The sequence below is a fragment of the Ixodes scapularis genome, unplaced genomic scaffold, assembly GCF_016920785.2.
Source record: "Ixodes scapularis isolate PalLabHiFi unplaced genomic scaffold, ASM1692078v2 PGA_scaffold3__209_contigs__length_174095766, whole genome shotgun sequence".
NCBI lineage: Eukaryota > Metazoa > Arthropoda > Arachnida > Ixodida > Ixodidae > Ixodes > Ixodes scapularis.
In genome coordinates, this window is record NW_024609868.1 from 6100524 (window position 1) to 6123847 (window position 23324).

General features: G+C 43.1%; 1 long non-coding RNA gene and 4 other non-coding genes across 5 annotated transcripts; 1 reads left to right on the forward strand and 4 right to left on the reverse strand.

The window, feature by feature from the left end:
* Nucleotides 1-1648: 1648 nt before the first annotated feature.
* Trnaq-uug lies at nt 1649-1720 on the reverse strand. Its single transcript has one exon. It is a non-coding gene; the product is annotated as a tRNA-Gln (tRNA).
* A 6-nt stretch (nt 1721-1726) lies between these two features.
* Trnae-uuc lies at nt 1727-1798 on the reverse strand. The gene has a single exon. It is a non-coding gene; the product is annotated as a tRNA-Glu (tRNA).
* Nucleotides 1799-8250: 6452 nt separating this feature from the next.
* Nucleotides 8251-8322, reverse strand: Trnaq-uug. The gene has a single exon. It is a non-coding gene; the product is annotated as a tRNA-Gln (tRNA).
* A 6-nt stretch (nt 8323-8328) lies between these two features.
* Trnae-uuc lies at nt 8329-8400 on the reverse strand. The gene has a single exon. It is a non-coding gene; the product is annotated as a tRNA-Glu (tRNA).
* Nucleotides 8401-12356: 3956 nt separating this feature from the next.
* LOC120836661 lies at nt 12357-23076 on the forward strand. Its single transcript, XR_005714711.2, has 2 exons — nt 12357-12516; nt 22970-23076. It is a non-coding gene; the product is annotated as an uncharacterized LOC120836661 (long non-coding RNA).
* The last annotated feature ends 248 nt before the right edge of the window (nt 23077-23324 follow it).

A 23324-nucleotide genomic window follows, 5' to 3' on the forward strand; every position in this document is an offset into this window, starting at 1 on the left:
AGAGGTGGCATAGTTTAACCAGGTGGAAATATTTTTGGGCGGCGTAACTAAATGGGAACCGGTTTGGCCGTCAAAGGCTGTCAAGAAAATACCTCTCATCATGGCCGGGAGGTGCACACTTTACAGGTAGGAACAGTGCTTAAAGTCCACGGAAATTGATGGGGGTCCCTACAAGAAGGTAGGGGAAAGGGGGGATTTTTGATGAGATGTAATAGATGCACATAAAATAAACCCCACTGCTGACTCTGTACACGCTGTACCTGCAACCCTCAAGCCCAAATGTCACATCCCTGAAAACAAGCTATCTTATTGGAAGATATGATTTTGATTTATTAATGCTGGGGCTGTGGAGGAGGGTCTCAGACCAGCCGTTAAAATAAGTGGGGGGTCGAGACCCCCTGAGACCCCCCAGACTTTAAGCCCTGGCCGGAAGAGACCAGTGGACGGTACTTCCAGTTCGAATAACTTTGCGATAAATGGCTCTAAAGCCGAGAGAAAAAAAAAATTGTTTTCTAAAAGACTCGGGGTGTCAGCGTTTCCACATCCAAAAGGAGGCTGATCAAAAAAGAAAGCACACCACATAAACTTCCATACTCAAACATCAATTGTCCAGTGATTCCAAGTTTCATTGTAGTTTTCCCTAAATTCCTATTTGTCAATTTTTGTATCATCCGAATCTTTCTTCATGAAGTACAGACCACGTGCCATACTGGTCCGGAAAGATCATCGACACGTACGATGGGGACGAAATTTCTTTCGAGGGCATTTCTTCAACGAAATTCGCACTGCATACCCGCAAGTGTGGGATGGCATTTCAGTTCGAGCTGAGACATGTAGGCGTCACTGGTACGAAAAGAAACGCAGGGCGCAAAGCGGCAGTGTAGAATATGTCAGCCGTGCCGACACAGTGGCAGACATGATCGGGAGACCAAATTTCTCGTGTCGTACGGCACAGGTCCATCGTTGTCGCTGTCCCACAGAACATCGGCGAGGTGAAAAACTGTGAAACTTCGTCCACACGAGATACGACGCATAACTATTGGAGCACTTAACGACGCAACAGTTCATGCTGTTAACCCAGCGCAACCGCACCGCACCGCTCCGACTTCAATGCGTACCAATGTACGCGGCGTGGTTTCCTTTCGCAGGGGCTCTCATTGCCTACCTTCAGCAACGGCCGCGTGGCGGCGCGCCGGTCGCGTCGCACGGAGTGTATAGTTAGTTACTTATTTATTTTTATCATTTCTCTGTTTAGAACATACTGCCAGCCATAAGGCTAAAGCAGATCGCTTTAAAAATAAAATGATCCTCCAGTATTAAAAATACTATCAAGAAAATCGTATATATCTATATTTACAGTTTTCGTCGATCGACAGTTCTACTCGTTGATACATTTCCCAAAAATGAATGTTCAATTGGAGTCAGCGTTCAAGCGATGACGCATTATGAATTTACTGTTGGCATACATAACGTGTTTGTGGCTACCAATGAAGTAACGACCATTTAGCAAGTTTATTTTCATTCGCGTCGACGTCATGGCGGTACTTATGGGCAGAAGGTGGTCGGTCAAAAATAATGAGCGTCACTCGCTCAAGAGAAAGTTGCCATCGACGATCAGCCATCAGCCATCGACATGCGCAGCTAAAAGAGGTCTCACCGAGATTTGAACTCGGATCGCTGGATTCAAAGTCCAGAGTGCTAACCATTACACCATGAGACCTAACATTTCCGACGCCGGGAATCGAACCCGGGCCTTCTGGGTGAAAGCCAGATATCCTAGCCACTAGACCACGCCGGAGATGCGGACCGGTGGTGTTTGTGGTATACTTATACACTAGCCCCCTAGTAAAACTAAACACTAACACCCCTCTTTTTTTTTTAATTTTTTGCTAGGCGATTTATTACGGTGTAAGAAGACTACCCAGTCAATACTTTGCTACTGCGTCACATATATTTTTAATAAAGTTAAAAAAGAAAACGCACCTGCTCGAAACCGAATTTGAAACTGAACTGCGGAGGAAGAAGAAATACAGGGGAGGGAGAAAAGGTTGCCGGAAGTCACGTCGCTGTGAGCGCTGCAGCAACCCGTGGCACCCGGATGGGGGAGGATTGCTGCAGCGCTCACCGCTGACCTTAGCGACGCCACTGGCACAGAATGCAAAGAAAATTTACAACATGCGGTTTGTTATGGTTTCAATTACCCTGGATGATTCCTAGACATTCCACCTATGTTATAGACATATGTCATGTAATTGCGGCCGATATTAAAAGAGTATGCATATATATTTTTTTTTTTTTTGCTTTCAAATGATTTTTTTTTTTTTTTTTTCATATTGCAACTTTGGGTCGTTTTCACGGTTTATGTACTCAGTTCCTTTTTGTACTTAGAATCTTTCAGTTTAATTGCAATTTTTGTAGAGTGCTAGTATCTATATGAAATTAAAATATTTATTTGTGTTTCTTCAAATTAAAAACAAAACAATATTCTAAAGGCTCCTAAAACAAATGCATTGGGGATTTTTTCTATTCTTTTAAATTAGAAAATTGTGCACAGCATTTGAATAGATACTAGCACTCTATACAAAATCAAAATGAACTATTGCACGGTGCTCCACATAAAAAAAAAGTGTGCCTTAATTCTCCCCTCAAAAACCTTTTTTATTTATTTGTTTCTGCCTCTAAACGAAAAAACCATATAAGCTAACACACATACACACACGCACACATATATATATATATATGTGTGTGTGTGTGTGTGTGTGTACAGGGTGTTTTTCTTTTTTTTTTTTCCTCGCAGATTTCTTTTCAAAAGAGGCATGAAAGCTACTCTTATGTGGTTTGTGCGAGTGAGTTATACGCCCAGGGGGACATTTGTGGGTGGTTGATCTTTACGATAAGTCGGCTAATTAAGTAAGATTTACTAAATAACTGTGAAAATAGACATATGGTTTCAATCAGAAACTTGCTGAGCGTCGTCCAAAACCCCTAAATCAGTCATTTTCAGAAAGACTTTCAGCGCGTGGGAAGCGTAGTAGTGCACTAAAGTTACCACTCACAGAGCAGGTAGAAGGCTAGGGGTTTCGGTAAGTCGCCCGCGCATTTTTTCCATCTCTTATCTAGCCCCAGCCTTGTACCTGCTCAAGGAGTATTCGTTTATATATATATATATATATATATATATATATATATATATATATATATATATATATATATATATATATATATATATATATATAAAAGAACATATGTAGATCAATGAAACCTACTTAATCCGAAGAATCAAAGTTTTACGAACCCGCCGAAAGCCAAAATGAACGGCGGATACAGGATATATATATATATATATATATATATATATATATATATATATATATATATATATATATATATATATATATATATATATATATATATATATATATTGTAAACTACTTATTTTTCGCGGGTTCTGATTTTCGAGACGCGGTGAGATCTCAATATACAGGGTGTTTCAGAAAACTCAGGCCAAATCGCTCCTTCGAAAACTACTTATCGCAATAAAAAAAGGCTTGTGTCGTTTTGGTCCCGGGACAGGGCCCCTTTAGAAAAAAATTTTAAAGTCCGGGATAATTTGGTTGTTAATTATTTTTGCATAATTAACTTTTTTAATATTGTGCTTAAGGGCATGTTTTCAATTAGAAAATTGCTCAGCATCGTCAAAATACACTAAATCAACAAATTGCAGAACGATAGAAGGAATGCGAAGCATTTTACGGCTTTCTGAAAAACCGCACAAATTCGACGGGTTTTAAGTTTCGGTTTGCTATTGGAGCGCATCTCGGTCTCGGCGGCACCGCGCCCCGTGGAGAGATAGTGCAACCAACCTCTGCTGAACTGTCATCGCGCGACGCAGCAGAGGCTGGTAGCACTATATATATCTATCTATCTACACACACACACGTACACACACACACACATATATATATATATATTATGAAGAGGTTTATTGAGGTCTCTCAAGCCTGCTTCGAAAAGGTCCCAAAAGAAACGGCTGCTTGGCAGAATGTCCGATTTAACCCCTGAGTTCATCCGGCTCTCCCGGCCCGCCGTCACCAGAGCTGCTCACGCGCCCGCAGTCAGCTTGCCAAAGTTGGCACACATTCACAGTTTATAGGTTCGTGTCGCTGCTCACATATGCAGACCCTCTATGACGCTGTCCGCTTCCGTCTGATCATGTCAATACGACACTGCCAGAAAAGGAGACAACCGACACAATTTCCCCCGATTTCCTATCACAACGTATGTTTTGCGTATTTGTTTCCGCAGAGGGGGCAGAGATAAAGGCACGATGCCTGACATAGCCTCTGCCCCCCCCCCCCCTCCCCCCCTCTCGTACAGTTCAACATAGGAGCAACAAAAGTTTCAACGAAACCAACAAAATAACCGCTGTAACGAAATAAAACAGGCTATGAACAGAGAACATAAATGATAGTGTCAGGAACAAACACGAAATGAAACGTATACAAAACAGGTCAAACAATTATTTGAAGATAAAAACGTCTGCGTACTGTTAATGCGCAAATAACAAAATTTGCAGAAGGCGAAACAGATACTGCTATGCAAATTCTTGAATACTGTAGGGCAAAAATCAAACAATGTTGTTGCACCTAAAAATATATATTATTAAAGAAAATGCTACATCACTCGCCACAAGCATCTTTCTGCAAAAATGTTTGAAACCACCAAACGGCTGATCAAAGTTTATGTTTATATCTGTTCTATTAAGCCTTTTAGTGATCTGAAAATGGGATGCTTGTCGGCCATAGTTTGTTCTTATACGTATTGCGTTTTTCGCTTTGGGTTCGTAATAAGTATGGATTAGAACTGTTAATGGGGCGTCGAGTGGAGTCTATTTCTATGTATTCATTCCGAGAGTTTGAAAAAATAAATTTGATTTGCCTTGAGAATATTATACTTCATAAAGAATGGCTGCGTTCTTGAAGTCCTTCTTCATAATTTTCACATGTCCGTAGTATTTTTTTTTGTTTGCAAAATAATTAGTTTATTGTAGTTTGTAGCTGTAGTTGTACTTCACACCATGATGCCGTAACTGATCCTAGAATAAAATAGGGAGTAATATAACGTTAGTTTAAGCCAGGCAAGAATCAGATTTGGAATTTTATAAATAATGCCAGTAACTCGGGACAAGTCGGCTTTTAGTTTGTTGACGCGCGTACTCCAAGAAAGGTCCTCAGTGAACCGAACATTTAGAAATTTTTGTTCAACCCCCTGCTCCAGTACCGTGCCTTCAAATTTGATGTTTACAATGCTGTCATGTCGGTTCGCCGTTGGCTTAAATATAAGATATTTAGTTTTACTGGTATTGAGGCTTAAATATTTTTATTTGTAACCATTCGGATAGTTTTGTAAGATATTCATTGACTAATTTTTCTGCACTCTTTTTTGTTAAACCAGAAAAAAATACATTTGTGTCGTCTGCATACATTGTCATCTCGGGGCAACCTGGGCTGTGTTCCAAATCTTACCCAAATGAACCCGAGTTACTCCGGAGGGTCGTGTCACGTGACAACACAGATTGAAGAGCACTGGAGGCAAGTTGGCATCGCTTTGTAGCCAATATCTATCCATTGAAGCGGAACAAGGGGGCGTTTTTACTGAACTATTCTTTCGACTGCGGAGGGATTTGAAAGGGGCGCATCACGCTTGTGGGAGGAGGGAGCTTCTCTTGCCTTCTTTACTTGTAACCGAGTGTCATTAAATACATTTTAAGCGAAAAAAAAAAATAGAGCAATATTGACGGCGCGAGACGCGATTTAGTCGGCCTTCACCTCCTTTCCACTTGTTTTCTCTCTCGACATTTCGGGAGCGTGGAGGAGAGCTGGATCCGCTTGGCCTTCACGACCGAGGTGGTCATTCCGGAATGACCCGTGATGTCTTGGACTTCGCGCGCAGTATTTGAAATAAATCTCTCGCCGTCAATTTTTTTTTCCGTAATTTTTTTTTTTTGACACGTGTATCTTAGACCGTTTCAAAAATTGTTTTCTTTCCAGGGGTTCTTTAAAAGGTTTATCAACGCAGCTGTATAGCCGCGTTGATAAACATTTTAGATATCTCATAAATAAACTAAATATACACATAAAAATTAAGGACAAGTTGTGGAAAAGTTGAATCCTCTCAGGACGAGTGATCTGTATGAATTATTCGTTGTGAACGTTCATCTTTCTGTTAGAATTGCATTCACCAACACGCTATTGTGTTCACTCAGCTTACCATTACCGCTTATTTAACGTAAAATCCAACTCGTACGCCCTTCTTCAGCGAGGTTGAAATAAGCAACTTCACAACGAACCTCGAAGGACCATATAACTGCCACTGGACGCAGAATCGACACTGCGGGGAACTCAAGAAGATTCACTGAACTTTGATTTGTTTGTCACATTATTTTATGGTTTACAACAGCAGGTCGTCCTTTAAAGTATTAGTATTTTCGCAGTACATGCGAGGTTCCAAGATTCGAAAGGCATCAATATGTCTTCATGGCCAGAAGCTGAGACCGTTAATCGGTGCGCCATGAGCTAAATCCGGTCCAAGACATATCATCTCTAGGCTATATATGCTAATGTATGAATATTTTTTATAAATATGACGAAACACTCGAAGTAATTTAAAGAATTTGAGCTTTGGATATAAAAAATTTTCGGTTAATATTAATACAACGAATAAATATCCGTAGCTTACAGAAGCCTGTCCATGTACGTGTGTCTGCCGAACCTCAGCGCGAACCCATTCCTAACAATATTTATAAAAATAGCAAGAAAATTTTTAAAAAATAAGCCTGAAATTAATATATATATATATATATTTGAAGGCAAAGCGCTTTTAGTTCAACACTACGTTATTTGAACAACTGTGAACAACTGTGCAATGAGATGAACCAAAGTTTTGGCGAGGGGCCGAACCAACACCAGATTTGTGCGAAATTCAATTGTTTTTTTTTTTTTAAAAAGACACTAAAATTGAGACCGAAAATTTGGCAAATGGATGCCCACGTAACTGGCTCAAGGACGAAGAAAGAGGGCGATTAGTTGGGGATGAGCATGAACAAATAAAAAAGAAAGAAAATATGAAAATACTAGGATCGTCTGGGTGTTCATCTAAGTCCTAATCAATCTTTCATGAAACAATCATATAGACCGCATTCTTAAAAGAGCAAATCAATCTTTAGGATTTATGAGACGACATTTGTACATGGCAACAACAGAAACGAAACTGCTAGCATACACTGCTCTGATTAGGCCAAAGATAGAGTATGCATCTATAATTTGGAACCCGCACCAAAAGTATTTAAATGACAGGCTATAATCTCTTCGAAACAGGGCAATTCGATTCATACTAAAAGAATACACACCTGTAAACGTCACACAACGTAAAGCCTCAATTGGCTTACAAACACTTCAGCAGAGAAGATATCTTGCTAGGCTATAGCATTTTCATAAGCTCTTTGACTCTTCAACTGGATTTCACTATAATAACGTTACCCCCCCCCCCCCCCCCCCCCCGCATCTTTCCTCGTGATGATCACCCCAACAAAGTTCATATTGCCTTCGCAAAAACTGACTTGTATAAATTTTCCCCACTTCTGCAGGCCATAGTCGGCTGGAATGAGTTGACAAGCGAAATCGCACAGACAACAAACCATGACACGTTTGTTTCATTGTTACGTGGCTCTTTATCATGACATCTATTTTGTTTTCTTTTTTTAAGTAGCGTGTGTACGCTTGGTGCCTTCATATTTCCACTTGTTAATTTCATCATCGCAGAGTAAGTCTTTACTGTAAGGTTTTTTATGTACCTTCTTTATTGGTAGCACTTGTACACATTTCTTCTGTATTACTTTTAAATTAATTAGAACTTAATACATGCCGGTGTGCGTGACCATGCACCATGTTACGCACTATTGAGCTCTGTTAGCGTGATTGTTTCATTTTATATTTTAATGCAATTAAAACATTGTGCGACTATGATGACATCCTATGCACCCCCCTCGTCTACTTCATGCCCCTTGTAGACCTTTAGAGGTTAATTATTTAATTAATTAATTAATTAATATTGAGCGGCATTTGGGCAAACCGACTTCCGGGGATGTCTACGATGAAACGACGTAAATTCAGGCCTACAAGTCCATCGTAAGTATAAAAAAAAAATCTATTTCGTCAAGAGCAATATTAACAAAGCTCCCTGAATCAAAAGAGGTCTCACCGAGATTTGAACTCGGATCGCTGGATTCAAAGTCCAGAGTGCTAACCATTACACCATGAGACCGAATATTTCCGACGCCGGGAATCGAACCCGGGCCTTCTGGGTGAAAGCCAGATATCCTAGCCACTAGACCACGCCGGAGACGTCTAACCTTGAAAGACTGCATTTTTTTCTACCCATTACGAGTACCGAGATGATTCGAAAAATGCTACTTCATACCCCAAACCAGTGAAAAAAATTGCTTTTATGCAAAAAAACGTCGGCTCAATTGTACCGTAGTCTCCATAATACCTGTTTGTTTAGAAACAAACGTCATAGACAAGCGTTTTCGCTGACGTGTCGACGTAACAGCTGGGAACGTTGCTCTCCCAGCAGGTGCGAGCCCGTACCCAACAGACCGAGCACGCATCTGTGACATTTCACAGCCGGGAAGCTAAGACCATTGAGGGCTGTATCGTGAGCTTTCACGTCAAAAAAGAATGCCGGTGTACTCAGTTCATTCACAAAACTGGCGTACTCTGTTATGCCCTTGTCGAGCATTTGATAGGAAATTCAAGCGCTTGACTATATCTTATGCATGCTTCTCAAAAGGCTTGACATGTGATGCGGATGTCTTCAAGGATGTGAGTCGGAAGTATTGGAAAGCTGTAAGAGGCCGCTTTTTGTTACCTACCCACGTGCTTGCCGCTGTTAGCGAGGCGAATTGTTGTTGTGCAGTGTCGCGACCGGATTCTGTCAATTAAATATTAACACGGCCACACAGCACGTGTTTGAGTATTTAATGTGGCAAGAGTCGCCATTTTTAGCGCCTGGCTTGGGTATGAAGAAATCAACTGCTACATTAATACTAAACACTTCGTTGTTTAGTATACAAGTCAGCAATTTTGAGCACTTAATAATGTTATATTTGGTGTAGATTTTCATGCTGGTCTGAATCTGAAGCATTTGTAGATTTTATTCGTTTATTTGTGATACATGTGTAGTCCTAATAGAAAATGCGTAGACAAAATAATTTTTAAGAATTAATTTTATAAGTGCTCGAAATATTATGTTGAGATATACAAAACAATTAAAAAGAAATGCGTGCGCGACAGTTGCCTACAACATACAGTGGAAGACCCCCAAAAACTCAATTAATGAAATGTAACTCATACACGTTGTTGTTAAAATGCTTTTTTACGAATTGATGAATAGGCAATTTCAGGAAAACAAACAAAAAAAAAACACTGCGTGTATGTATACGTTTAAGGCTAGAAATACTTTGGAAGGAGTGAGCTTGCCTTTCATTCTTTCGATTATTTGTGCATTTCTACTCACTCACTGATTGTTTGTCGCATTCTTATCTTTTTAATATTTTTGCTGAGCGATCATATTTATTAAAGAAGCTGATGACGTAATATTTGTGTACGTAGTTTTACCTACAAAAAGTGGGGAAAATATCTGATTCGCCCTTATACATTTCCAAATTGTGTGATATGTGTTATCAGAAAAAGTCTTAAAAATCATGTTACATTTCACTTGATATGTGAAACGTAGAAATGTAGCAATTTTTCGTGCACGTATTTTATGTAATAATCGTTTTCGCTTTGATACTTGGCTTTTTTTTTAATGTTATTCTAGGTCTAGGTAGATATCCTTTTAGTTTTAAGTAGTGTTTAAATAAAGAATTATTGTCGGTAAACTGATATTCTGCAATATAATAAATACGAACGATAATGTGTACGAGATACATTACATGTATGATCACTCCTACTCTTATGTTTTTACAAATCTGAACTGCGTGAATACTTCCATTAAGATTGTAGTCTGTGTTCATACTCGTGTGTTTTTACATTTTCTACGTATCGCAGCTTAAGGCATAAATAGCAGCTGTAGCTTCGTCTGCGCATTACGATTGGCGTAAGTTTCCACCACTGTCTTTGATACTCGAAGCTCCGGAACACAACATTTTCTAGACAAGCTCCCCAATGAGATGTCAAACTAACAGCAGACTGGCCCTAGGACAAGCAGTAGAAAAGCGTTATCAAGTGTTTACGGCAGCTTGGTAAGTATTTTTATAGTTAAAGTTAGCGCTAATCAGATGAGAGCGCCTCATTTGTGCCGTCGCTAACGTCTGGAGGCCCGTTATCATACGCATTTCGTTGCTGATAGGCTTATCTCACAACCGCTTCAGCAAATTCCCAGCGAGATTGTGAGCGAGAAAGGGTCGGAGCCAAAGGAACCCTTTCTTCCGCGTCAACCAGACACTCCGGTCCGCGCGTCCTCCTCTGGGTGACAACCAAGTGCAGCTCCGTACAGGGGATAAGATAAGATACTTATGCAAATGAGTTCAAACGAGTCAATTACGCGGCCCGAGACGGGAGCGAAGCGGGTCTGCAGCAGTCCAGTTAGAGCGGCTAGAACACGCACTCCAAGAAAAATCAGGTTTAAAAAAAAGCGAGAAAACAAACGTATTCCCGGTACCTCGTGTACCGGGATTACGTTTGCCATGAGTTATGGCGAGCGGCACAGCGAGCTTGACTTCCGCGTAATGTCAAGCAACGTTTTTTTACGTTTAACCGAAACATTCGTGTCTCGAATTTCGCGTGTCCCGGTGACTTGCAGCGTAAGCAGACATAATCTTTCGTAACGTAACGCAACGTAACGTAACGTGACGTAAAAAAAACGGGGCTGTTTGAACCAGCTTACGCATAGAGCGCGGGAACAAACGAAGCTCTGACCCGCGTTTGGTGTCGCGCGACATGTTGCGCAAGCAAGGCTCGCTGTGCCGCTCGCCATGACTTAAGCCTAGTTCACATGAAGCGGTTTTGGCCCTAGAGCGGCGCGATTTCTGCCGTCGCGGCGCTCTGGCCAGCACCAGCAATTCTGCGGCACGAGCGCCGCAACGGCAGAAATCGCGCCGCTTCAGGGCCAAAATCGTTGCATGTGAAACCCGCTTTACGCCACTACATTTTTGGTGCTACGCACCCCTGATATGGCGTATTAGAATCTTTCAATCGTGATACTGTGTAGTGTATACAGTTCAAATTCACTCAATTTTGCTGGCGACAAAACTGAGTAGTATTCAAATATTGCTCGGCATGACCGGGAAAATATTTGATGCGTTTTGCTCATTCATTTTCAGACGCTTACGTAAACTCTAAGTATTAAAAATTAGGAATAAACAAAGGTATACTGAAGGCCGATAATTATGTTTCGGGTGTTCTTAAATTGTGTCACAAATACGAGGTGGGTTGCCTTGCTTAGGGATCAGAACCGGGGTTCTAGACGAGTCCATACATTTATTGGCAAAAATTGTGGCGCTTGCGTAAACGTCCCTTTTTGGCTCGAATGAATGAAAAAAGAAATGTTTCTTCTCACCGGGGTGACATTGATTCTGTAAACACAACTATTACTCTATCCCCCGCCAAATCAACAGCGTGCGTTATCTTTCATTGGGGGGTTTTAGTAGACCGTGTTTCCTCCTCCTCTAAGTCCCTACGCTACCCGGAACTCTACAGTCAAGGCCATCGGCACGCAGGCGCAGTGGCGGTTTCGTCGTTGCGCAGGGTTAGCAGAGGGGGAAACACGGTCTACTAAAACTCCCTTTTTTCCACCACGACTTTTTCTCGCCAAATAAAGGGGCAGTCAAACTGCGGCGTAATCCGTAAACGGCTAAAAAAAAAAAAAAAAAAAGAAGAAAACAACAACTGGACTTTTTTTCCGTTTTTCTGTTTGAACACGAAAATGACGAACCACGTGGGTCTGCGCGCGAAAATTAGGGTGAAGGGGGGGGGGGGGGGGGGGGTCCATATCACAAGAGCGAATGACATTTTAGCGAACAGCCACATTTGAGCGAATGAACGTTTTAGCGAATAACGGGGGCGCGCGTTAACCCATCCGTCGCGCTGCGCTTTACGCCGCTTCGCGGCGACACTCTGCGGCAGCTCATTACAACAATATGAACCCACTTGGCCCACCCGAAAACGCCGCTTCGCGGCGTCCGACTATTCGCTAAAGTGTCGTTCGGCGAAACGTGGGCGTTCGCTAAAACGTCGTTCGATCAAGTGAGTGCCTCCCCTCGTCTCCCTTTGGCGCCGTCCCTGCTCCTCACAGAATTTGCCTTCCAACCCAGTGGCTCGTCTGACTCCCGCCGGCGTGAACCCGGAATTGCGGTCTGGGAATGCTGCTCACGGGATTGCCGATGAGGACGGCTTTACGACGGTTGGACCACGACGACGAACCAAGCCGTCACTTGGAACCGCCAGACCTAACAAGGTGACTGCTGTTCCTCGACCGGAACGCCGTTTAGCGCTCTTTCTATCTAGGCTTCATCCTGACACGACTGTCGCCGATGTTGACGCGCTAGTGGAACCCTTTTTAAACGGAAAACAGGTCATTTGCTCAAAAATGATGACAAAGTTTGATTCATACTCTTCTTTTCACTTGTCATGCAATGAGTCCGTCTTCAATGTAATCAACAATTCTGAAGTGTGGCCGGAGGGCAGCATCTTTCATCAGTTTTTCGGACGACTCGACACCTCTCGTGTTATGAGTGTCAATCCAGTAGGAAATGAAGATGGTGAACAAGGTTAAAGTGTTTTATCAAAACGTACGGGGCCTACGTACGAAGGCCGACGAGTTCATGTTGAATTTAATTGTTTCCAAAGACGATATCATTTGTCTTTCTAAAACGTGGCTTTGTAATGGGATTCCAGATGAAAATCATTTTTGCCATAAGTACAATGTATATCGCCGAGATAGAGAGTACTCCTGTACAGGACAGAAGCTAGGCGGGGGTGTCCTTATAGCGGTTGAATTTTCCCTTGTCTCGCATCGAAGATTTGACCTCGAATCCTATTCTGAATGTGTTTGGGTTGAAATTAAGGCCAGTGATGGCTTCAATTACCTAATAGGTACCTATTACTTCCCACCCCTTTCAGACCAAACAGTTTTTATCGAGCATTTTGATGCAATTAGTAAGCAGAATAATTTAGAAAAGTGTCGTGTTCAAATCTACGGCGATTTTAATCTACCGGGTGTTGATTGGTTTGTGGAAACGGTTAAAGCAACACAAACACGTGTACCAAGGTGCATTCTTTGTTATCTTTTATAAACTTCTGCGGTCTTCAGCAACACAATACGATCGTAAATAAGGCCGGAAATGTTTTAGATCTTGCTCTTTGTAACATGCCAATTTTAAGTCTAAAGCGTGCTGTGAATCCTTTGGTTCAAATTGATGGTTTCCATCCACCTTTTACTGTTGAGTTTTCTCTCCCGTACAAAGCGAGAGTTCCGTGTAACTCATCAAACTACTGCTTTTCTAAAGGTGACTATTTAAGTCTTTATAGACACATCGAACATTTTGATTGGGGTTGTGTTCTTTCTATGTCAAATGTTGATCTTGCCACCGAAACGCTTACTACAGTTGTAAAAAGTGCCATCGAGAAAGTTATTCCTAAGTGCTACAACAAGCCGTCGATATTTCCTAACTGGTTTTCTAAAGAATTAAGGCTTAACCTAAGAAAAAAGGATCACATTGACCGACTTTATAAAAATACCGGTTCTGATCTTTGGTACGCCAAATTTTGCATATATCGTTCCTTAGTGAAAAAACTGTTCAAGCGTGATAAATGTCTACATCAAGACAACGTTGAAAATAGTGTAAATCGTCGACCGAAGACGTTTTGGAAGTTTGTGAAACTTCATGCACGTGAGGCTAGTCGCACTATCTGCCTGCGTGATGGGTCAGATAATGCTCCTTGTTATCAATCTGCACCCGCTGAGGTTGCAAATATGTTCGCTGATTGTTTTAAAAATTGTTTTTCTTTCGATAACCAATCTTATCACCCTGGTGACAATTTCCTATACTGTCATGATTTTTTGTCTTCAGTGCGTGTTGATTCAGCTGAAATCACCGAAGCGATTAAAAAGCTGAAACCGAAGTTTTCCAGTGGCGCGGATGGGATACCAAGTTTTATCATCAAAGGATGCAGTGAACTGTTCGTTCTGATTCTAAAGCATATCTTCAATCTTTCTCTTAGTTCGAGTACATTTCCGTCTCTTTGGAAAAGATCGGTGGTCGTTCCGGCTCTAAAAAATGGCGATGCGTCCCTTGTTACAAATTATCGCCCAATTTCCTTGCTTTGTGGCTTTTCGAAAGTTTTCGAGCTTGTCATCCGTAAGAGAATGCTATTTTATTTCCGACAAAAAATAACTTCATTGCAGCATGGTTTTTTGAGTGATCGGTCAGTCGAGACTAATTTATGTATATTTTTAGACTTTTCTGCCCCAGTTGTGGCTAACAGAGGACAAGTCGACTCAATATATTTTGATATGTCTAAAGCGTTCGACAAAGTGAGCCATAAATTACTCTTGCGTAAACTGTCTTCATATGGAGTGTGTCTTGAATTATGCGAATGGTTTGACAGCTATCTGTCACTGCGCCCAAACTCTGTTCGGATTGGTGACTGTTTCTCTGAAAATTTTTTTTCGTCGTCCGGAGTTCCCCAGGGATCAATACTGGGCCCTCTTTTGTTCTTGATCTTCATAAATGATATTGTGTCTTGCGTAAACAGTTCCGAACTACTTCTTTTTGCTGATGACCTTAAGTTGTTCAAAAGCATTAATAGTCTTAAAGATTGCGATGTCCTGCAAGGTGACGTTACCAGCGTTCTTCAGTGGTGTACAACTAATCAACTGCTGTTAAACCCCCAAAAAAACAAAAGTGATTTCTTTTTGCCGTAGGCATTCTGTTTTTGATTTTACTTATTATCTCGATGGATCGCCTATACAGCGTGTATCAATCTTAAAGGACCTTGGTGTGTGTTTTGACAGTGCTTTATCTTTTAGAAATCGTGTGTCATTGGTCGTGGGCAATGCTTTTAGAGCGTTAGGGGTAATTTCTCGTTTGACGCGTAATTTTAGAAACCCTCATTCAATGGTTAACCTTTTTAACTCTTTAGTGAGGTCACGACTGGAGTTTGCTTCTGTTGTATGGAACTCGATTTCTAACACACAGGCTATGAGCATAGGAAATGTTGAGAAAAGCCTTGTCCGGATCGTTTATGATAGATACTTTGAGCGGCGCTTTTATTATAGGTATGAATATATAATGAAAATGTTATCTCTTTCTCTATTGTCTAAAAGGAGGACTGTTCGTGATTTAATTTTTCTGCACAAGGTTGCGAATGGTGCTGTTGATTCGGCTCAACTCCTTGCAAAAGTGAACTTTCATATTCCATTCCGAGTAACTAGACACTTCGTTTGTTTTGATGTTCGCTCGCCGTGTAACACCTCACCTCTCATACGGATTGAGTCATGATATCATACCTTCGCTCTACCCACCTTGATATATCTGCATCAATTTCAATGTACCGTCGCGATTTAAATGATATTATTCTAGCCCCTTAGCATTATGTTTGTCTTGGATGTTTTATTTTATTTCATTTTTTTTTTAGTAAATGTTTAGAGCCTATGTACTTGCTTGCTCATTTTGCTTGTTGTGTTGGTGCACCAATAAGAAGACCAATGTGGTTGTTTTTGGGCACCCCAAAATAAAGATTATTATTATTATTATAAACCAAAAAAGTGACGCAACATTTGTATCCGCTTCCGAGTTTTTTTCTCCTTGTAGCGCCGTGGCCGTTGGCGATCGTCGGCGATCGCAGCCGTGTAATCGGCCGTTTCCGCTCAAAACATCGCACTGTGCCCTGCCATTAGGACCCGTCACAGAATCGCGGCTAAATTGAGCGTTGTCTCGTGAACTGTTCCCGAAGTGCTCGCTATTCTAGCGCACGGAAATGTTGCTGCGGTGGACGTTCATTCATCCGAAGTTTTTTGGTTTTGGAGCAGACGGCCCTTTGCAAGCAGACGCCAGCCGGTTCCTCAGGGCCTCTCATTTGGCGTCGTGACACAAACGCTCCCGCGTCGTCGGGTCATGTGCTTCGCTTCCACAGTTCGCCGAGTTATCGTGAAACAGAGTATAGACATTTTCCACGGGAGCGCCGCCATCTTGAGTTGTCGTCACTTCCAGTATGGGCGACGACAAAATAGTAAAACGTTTCAACCTGTAACTAGTAAAAAAATAGAGGGGAGCCAAAACGAGAATGTGTGACGGTTAGGCTTATATCCTAAATGTCTTTTATTGGCGTGGTGACGGCTAAGTAATGTTTTCGCCCATACTGGAAGTGACGACAATTCAAGATGGCGGCGCCCTTGTGGAAAAGGTCTATAGAACCACTGAAAAAGGTACAAGGCGTGTACAAATATGCGAAAAACAAAGATCAAGAAACGCCCATGTGTATGCGTTGTTTTTATCTTTGTCGTGTAATAAAGTGTGATGAAAATAAATAAAGTGGTGTAATAAATTTTATTCCCTCTCTTTCTCCTAGCGGAGGTAGACGCTGCTACGGAGCATGCGCACAGCTAGCTTTGTCTTCAGAATTTCCAGCGATTTTTTTCTGGTCCCCGTAGGCTATAGCGGGATGACGAGTGTGGTTAATAATAATAATAATAATTCCTTTATTTTCCATCGAAGATGGGGGAGGTGGAGGAAAAAAAGCTGCTATAGAGCAGCTTGACGTGTCCTCAACCCCTACAAACAGTGGTTCGGCGAAAAGGTTTTTGTAGTTGTACGTAAATCGAGTCACTGATTTCCCTGCTTTCCCTGCCTTGTCAGCTTACAGGTGAACGGATGGCACCTACGTTCTTTTTTTATTAAATACGCTATTTTATTTTTATAAGGACTAGCATAATACGGGCGTATGAGAAATGGAAAGTAGTATCGCAGAACATTCTTGAAAATATCAAAATTGTTTCATTTTTTCTTGATAAGTGTGCGGGAAAAGTAAGTGAAAGTAACGTGTAACGTAACGAGTAAAGTAATGAGTTACTTTTCAGCGAAACTAATTTGTAACGGTAATCAATTGAGGCCCTGTAATTTGTAGTTGTAAACAAATACATGTTACAAGTAACAGGCGCGAGTCTGGGACCACGGCGACGCCGCGCCGCCCGACTCCACGCAGGCCTATCCTCAACCTCCTTTCCACCCCTCTCGCGAACGGGATTGGTAGCATCCAGTGGTTTCGTCATGGAGCACGTCACGGGGCGAGACGAGGAGTGGTCTCTCCGGCTTTGCCGTGAACCTTGTGCGGCTCGCCACGGCCACAGCGCCAGTTTACATATTCCTTACCGGGTACAGGTTGACCCGTATCGCTTGCAAGAAGACATCAGGTGCAGGGAATGCACTGACCTCTCTGGATGCGACATATACTATCGGGTACGTATCGAAGGTTACGCAGAGCGCGTGACCTTCGATACATAACAGTTTAGCGGTCACTCCTCCCACCTCTTTCCACTTCAGTAGAGCGGACGCTGGAGAGGAGGCAACCTCCTCTCCTGCGCGCAGTGGAGGATATATATGCACATGATATATGAACTGATAAAACTCCATGGGGCAAACTCCATGTAGTTTTATCAGTTCCCTGTCGTGTTTTACACGGCACGTATTGTAGGCCAACGCGCTCCACTGTTCGCATTTTATTCGTACTTGACAGTACATGTCGCCAGCTTTTGCTGATTGAGCTGTGCTCGTATACGCCTGCCCGCGACTGTACGGAATTTTAGTATATCGTTCCGATGACTCCGATAGCGACACACGACACCCCGCCGACGCCTTTGCGCATGCATCCTATCGTTATTGGGTATCGTTATCGGAGGCATCGGAACAATCGACCAAACGTCTGTAATTCAGACAATTTCAGAACGAGGGCGAGGAGGCCATTGCCGCCGTTATTCCAAAAGACGTAGTTAAGCCGTTGCGTTTCCAGTTACGGGTTTGTTTATTTGTGTCTTTCTTTCTAATTATTATTATTTTTTTGGTAATGCGTTTATGCCCACAATGTGAAGTCAATGAAAGGCACTGCCAGGTTCCGGTGTTGTACGCCTAAGAAGGTTCGTCCTATTTTTTCAGTTGTATTATTTTGTTAGAAAACGTCCTCGCTTATCGTGTGAAGAGCAGGAAGTGCCAATCCGTTACCGTGCTTCGTCAGAGTAGCACCTGATCTGACGTCACTTGACCAGACATACTGAGGAGACGCGCGCGGGAAAGCGTATACCTTCAGCTATGGTGCCTGGAACGCGTATCCGACTGGTGTTTACCGCGTCCAAAAAAGAGGTCCCTCGATCTCCGCCTGATGACGTCACACAAGCGTCATGCTGTCGCCGGTCGCGATCCTGGCGGCGTTTCAACAGCTGTGGTGTATGTTGCAGACGCCTGTTCTGCTGCAGGTTGCTCTCCAGTGTGGCAGTCCACGGAAGCTTGAGCAGTCAGAAGTTGGGACGCCGTGACGACAGCGACACTCGCGTTCGCTCGAGCTACTCGCAGCTTCTCGTTAGTATTTCTACGACCAACCGCCAGGATCGTGACATCCAACAGCATGGCACTCCGACTCCTGTGACGTCATTTGTTGCGACTTCGGGACCACTTTTGATGTGTATGGGCGGCATAGGACGCTAGACACACCAGTCGAAGACGCGCTCCAGGCACCATACTTCCATTGCGTTAACGAGACGCTTCTGGCTACCAGAAAGAAGGGTGGATTGACGCCACGCGTGCAAGCTATGCATACTTCGTTTCACCTTAATTCCAGACGCAGCCGACGCTGTAGGAGCTGATGGGACCAATCAGACAGGAACTTTCAGTTGTCCCGCATCCAGCGCCACCTTGTTCCTACCTTCGATAACACTCGGGCGTGTCGTGTACCTCGAGCGTGCTCACGTATGCATAATCAGTGCACGGCGGAAGGCAACCAGCGCGTGCTGGAGGCTGAGCACCCCAAAGAGACGCCCCGCCGTTTTCATCAGTAACCATTCTTAACGCTCGTCCCGTTCACTTCTTCTCTCTTGTCCTCGTCCGTATAGCGCTATTTGTGTTGTTGCGATTGTTGCTCTTCGGCAGCAACAAAGGTGACTCCCGAGTGGCAGGTGCGTTTGCCACCTGCAGCGAAAGCCCTTGTTAACGTGCCGTCTGTGGTCGTCAGGATTGCACTCATCGTGACACTTTTTCTCCATATGCTGTCGCTAGAGAGCGTCGACGTCGGTAGCACCTATTTATTATGTCGATAACGTATAGGAGGGAGGTTAAGCATATCGGTCTCATCACTCATAGCCCGAGACTTCGCCCACACCCTTGGCGCGCTCATCGTATTGTCATCGGGTGCCGTTATCTGGGTCATCGGAACACTTTACTAAAACTTTCCAATACGCCCGTGGACACGATGATTTTTTACCGCCTTATGCAACGCCAGACTTGATGAACGAGGCCCGCAACATTCGCTTTCACTGTGAGCTCATCAGTGGGCGATCTTAGGAGATCGTTCGATGGCTGCCGTCGCCTTTGCGTATTCATCGCATCGTGATCGGATATCGTTTTCAAAAGTATGAAAAAACTTTCGAATCTCATCTCACGAATACAACTGGTAAGTGCAGCGGCGGGATATTGCGCTGGCGGTTAAAGAATGCTGGGATGGCTTTTTAATTCGATGTCAACAAAATATATATTTCTTATTCCCACTTCTTATCACGTATGCACAACTGCAGCAATGTTTCGTTTCATGCGGGTGGCCTTGACTTGAGTATACGTATAGAGACCGGCATTTCCTTAGAGCTCAGGGGGCGGAGTTTTTTGTTGAAACTATAATTCGATTATCAGTTTTATAGCTTAAACCACGTGTCATCCGACAGATCTGACTTTCTCTCGTGACTTTGCGAAACAAAAACAACAAAAATAGTCACAAAAAAAAAGACTAAAAAGAAAACGGAAAATTTGAGGACAAGGTAGAGAAGCACACAAAGCGCTCTTTTTTTACCCTCTTTTAGCGCTATCTTTTTTTTTTTTTTTTTACGTAATTATGGCCGCGAAAGGTTAAAAGTTCAGGGGAAGCTACTCTCACCCCTTTCCACTTGAGCAGAGCCAACGCCAGAGAGGACGTCGCCTCCTCTCCAGTTGTTACCTGCGCTAAAGCGGAAAGTGGTGGGAGGCGCTTCCCGTGAACGCTTTTAACCTGCCACAAACGTTGCGACTCCACGCCCTTTTGGAGTCACCAAGAAGCGAAAGAACGAATGTCATCGTAGAATACCACCACAAACTGTCAATGACACGTGTACTAGGACCCGCGCAAACAAACATACCCAGATTCGTAGGTGTTTTCTGTGTTCTTATTCTTCCAGTTGTTCTTCAGCGCTTGGTCCTGTCCCGTCTCTTCTTTCATCCTCGTTTCTGTCGGCGCCATTTGCACCATAGATCAAATAAAAACACAATTGCAGTTTTGTTTTTAACCGACATTTATACGTATACCTTTAAGACATTATTCCAAATTTTCCCGCTTTTTTGCCGTGTTCTGGAAATTAACTGTGGCGAAAGCCGCAGTTAACAGATGAACACAGAACACTGTTCGCTAAATTTAAAGGACGATGTTCATGTGACACTGTGGCGTCGACGTCAGGCGACACTAAATTCCTGCTAAATTTAGAAGCTTATTTTTCCCGCTAAATTTAGCGGGCCACGACGGGCCTACACAGAACACACACGGGATCCACTGCAAAGCTTCGCCAACACCTGTAACCATAAAAAAAAGAAGAAAACTACTGGATGCATTATTTAGTTCGATACTTTCTGACTGGAGAAGATAGCGACTGAAGGACCAAATAGGTGTCCATCCTAAAAACCACATCCGACCCACGATTGTGGAGGGTTAGACGAAGGCGTTCAGACGGCCTAGGGTTGCTGACCCTTCGTTCAGAGCGTCACTAGCGAAATGTGCGGCTTGACAGCGGCTGTTTGAATAAGAAGTGAAAAGAAGATATACAAAAACTTTTATCGATCAGGATATATATGAAGCACGAAACGTGTATAGAAACACAAATGCTCATTCTGCAGTAAAATAAAATAGAAACACTTCCGTTGGTTCTTGTTTTGAATAGCCATAAACGTGTCGTCCTGTCGAGTGACGCTTGAAAAGAGTGTCAAGTGTTAAAACATGCACCTGGCAACCGCCTGTTTTTTCTTTTTTTTTCTTTTAAAGACGGAGTTTTTAGGAGCTCGTCTCCGCATTTTGCGGCGTCGGCGTCACCGTCGGCGTAACCGCCCCGCTAAATTTAGCGGGAAATTGAATTAGTGTTGAGATCACGTGACGTCAATTTTCGCGCTAAATCTAGCTTAGAAACTGAATGTGTTCATGGGTGACGTGACACCAAGTCATGTGACGTCATTTTCCCCGCTACAGTTAGCGGGGAAACTAAATTGGTGTTGAGCTGAAGACGGTGGAGTGTTGGGCAAGTTGGTGAGTCATAATGGTTAAAAAAACGCAACAGGACAGCGGACAGAAAAAAAAATGGGTTGTGTGTATGTTTATACAGCCTAGAACTTGGTCTGCCTCAACGGGCGACGAGTCTCCTAGCTGTGGATGAGAGATTTAGCCAGTGCAGTACAACCGCTAGCCAGGGGTCTTAAACGTGCATCACGCAGTAGTGATACACGACCGCACGCCGGTACCATGCTCATCCAGATCGAAAAGGGCAGGGGCGGGGATTGAACCCAGGATCCTGGGTTCTGCAGCGCGAGCTTTCGCTCCACGTGCTCCGAGCTGGTGTGCGCTAGCCCACTTAAAGCCCACTCGGCCACCGATTCCCCTTACCGGGCAGAAAGGAAGACACAGACACAGCGCTACTTAAAACTAAACTTTATTTTCGCGGTCATTCAATATATATACCGGCGCCAACAAAAACAAGTTAAGAAAGATATATAAATACACATTGTTAAAAGGCTAAAATTGTGACATCACTCATCACACCATCTCGGACTAGCCATCCCTGGTTTAGGAACAGTAATTCTTTTTCCGACAAAGGTACAAAGGGTGAACCCCCCCCCCCCCCCCCCTTCCGCCCACACGCACACACTGTAGCCCCAGTCTATCAATTTCTTGGGCCTCAAGTATTTCTCGTGTGATCTTGTTTTCGTTTTTGTTTAGTACAACACAGTCAGAAAAGAGTAGAGTGCAGCCACAATCTCGGCAATGCACACCGAGATGCCCTGATACGAAGGTATCTACGTTGTATCGGTGCTCCCTCAAACGTTCATTGAGGCAGCGGCCCGTCTGACCCACATAGTAGACGCCCACACGATAGGACGGAATGAACGACCTCTTCTACGCACTCAACGAAGCAAGTTTGTGCTTCTTCAGGAAAAAGGTTTCGTGCTTCTTTGTCGGAAAAAGAATTACTGTTCCTCAACCACGGATGACTGTTTAAGATGGTGTGATGAGTGATCTCATAATTTTAATCTTTTAACAATGTGTATTTGTATATCTTTCTTCACTTGCTTTTGTTGGCACCGGTATATATATTGAATGACAACGAAAATAAAGTTCAGTTGTGAGTAGCACTGTGTCTGTCTTCGTTTTGTGTTCCTTCCCCCGTGCCCTGAAGGTATAATTTTTGGTATTGTGCAAGGCAAGTAAAATATCTCATCATCTGTTTTTTTTTTTTTTTGTTTTGTTTTTTTAATATTTTTTTTTATACAATGCAGGCTTTTTGGGATGTTATGAAATTACTGGCTCCAAGTAGAGGCTGCATTAGCACAGAACGCCTCTATCTAGTCTTGATGTGCTTTTGAACAAAACAAAAGGTTATGAAACATTCATGTCGGATACCATCTCACTGTTGTGTGCAGGTGACAGCGTCTAGCCCCTGAAGCCATGGTTGCACACCAATTCTTCGCAACCCCAATGGATGCTATATTGTACCGAGGCCAAGCTTAATAAAAAGCATTCCTAAAGATTTTGTTGTAGATCAGTGAATAGGATGCTCAAAAGCAGATTCCGGTGGTTGCAAAAGTACTGGGCACAGCAACATCATTTGACTTTCTGCACAATGCGGGCCCGTACAACTCTATTTTGCCCCCTCCCCCCTTCCAAGCACCAAGAGTCCGACCCCGAGGGCGATGTGAGCTTTGACAGCAGAGGACAAGCTGTGCAGCACTGAAAATCTGGGAGGTGGCTGCCTCTGCACACCAATCATGTACTGCC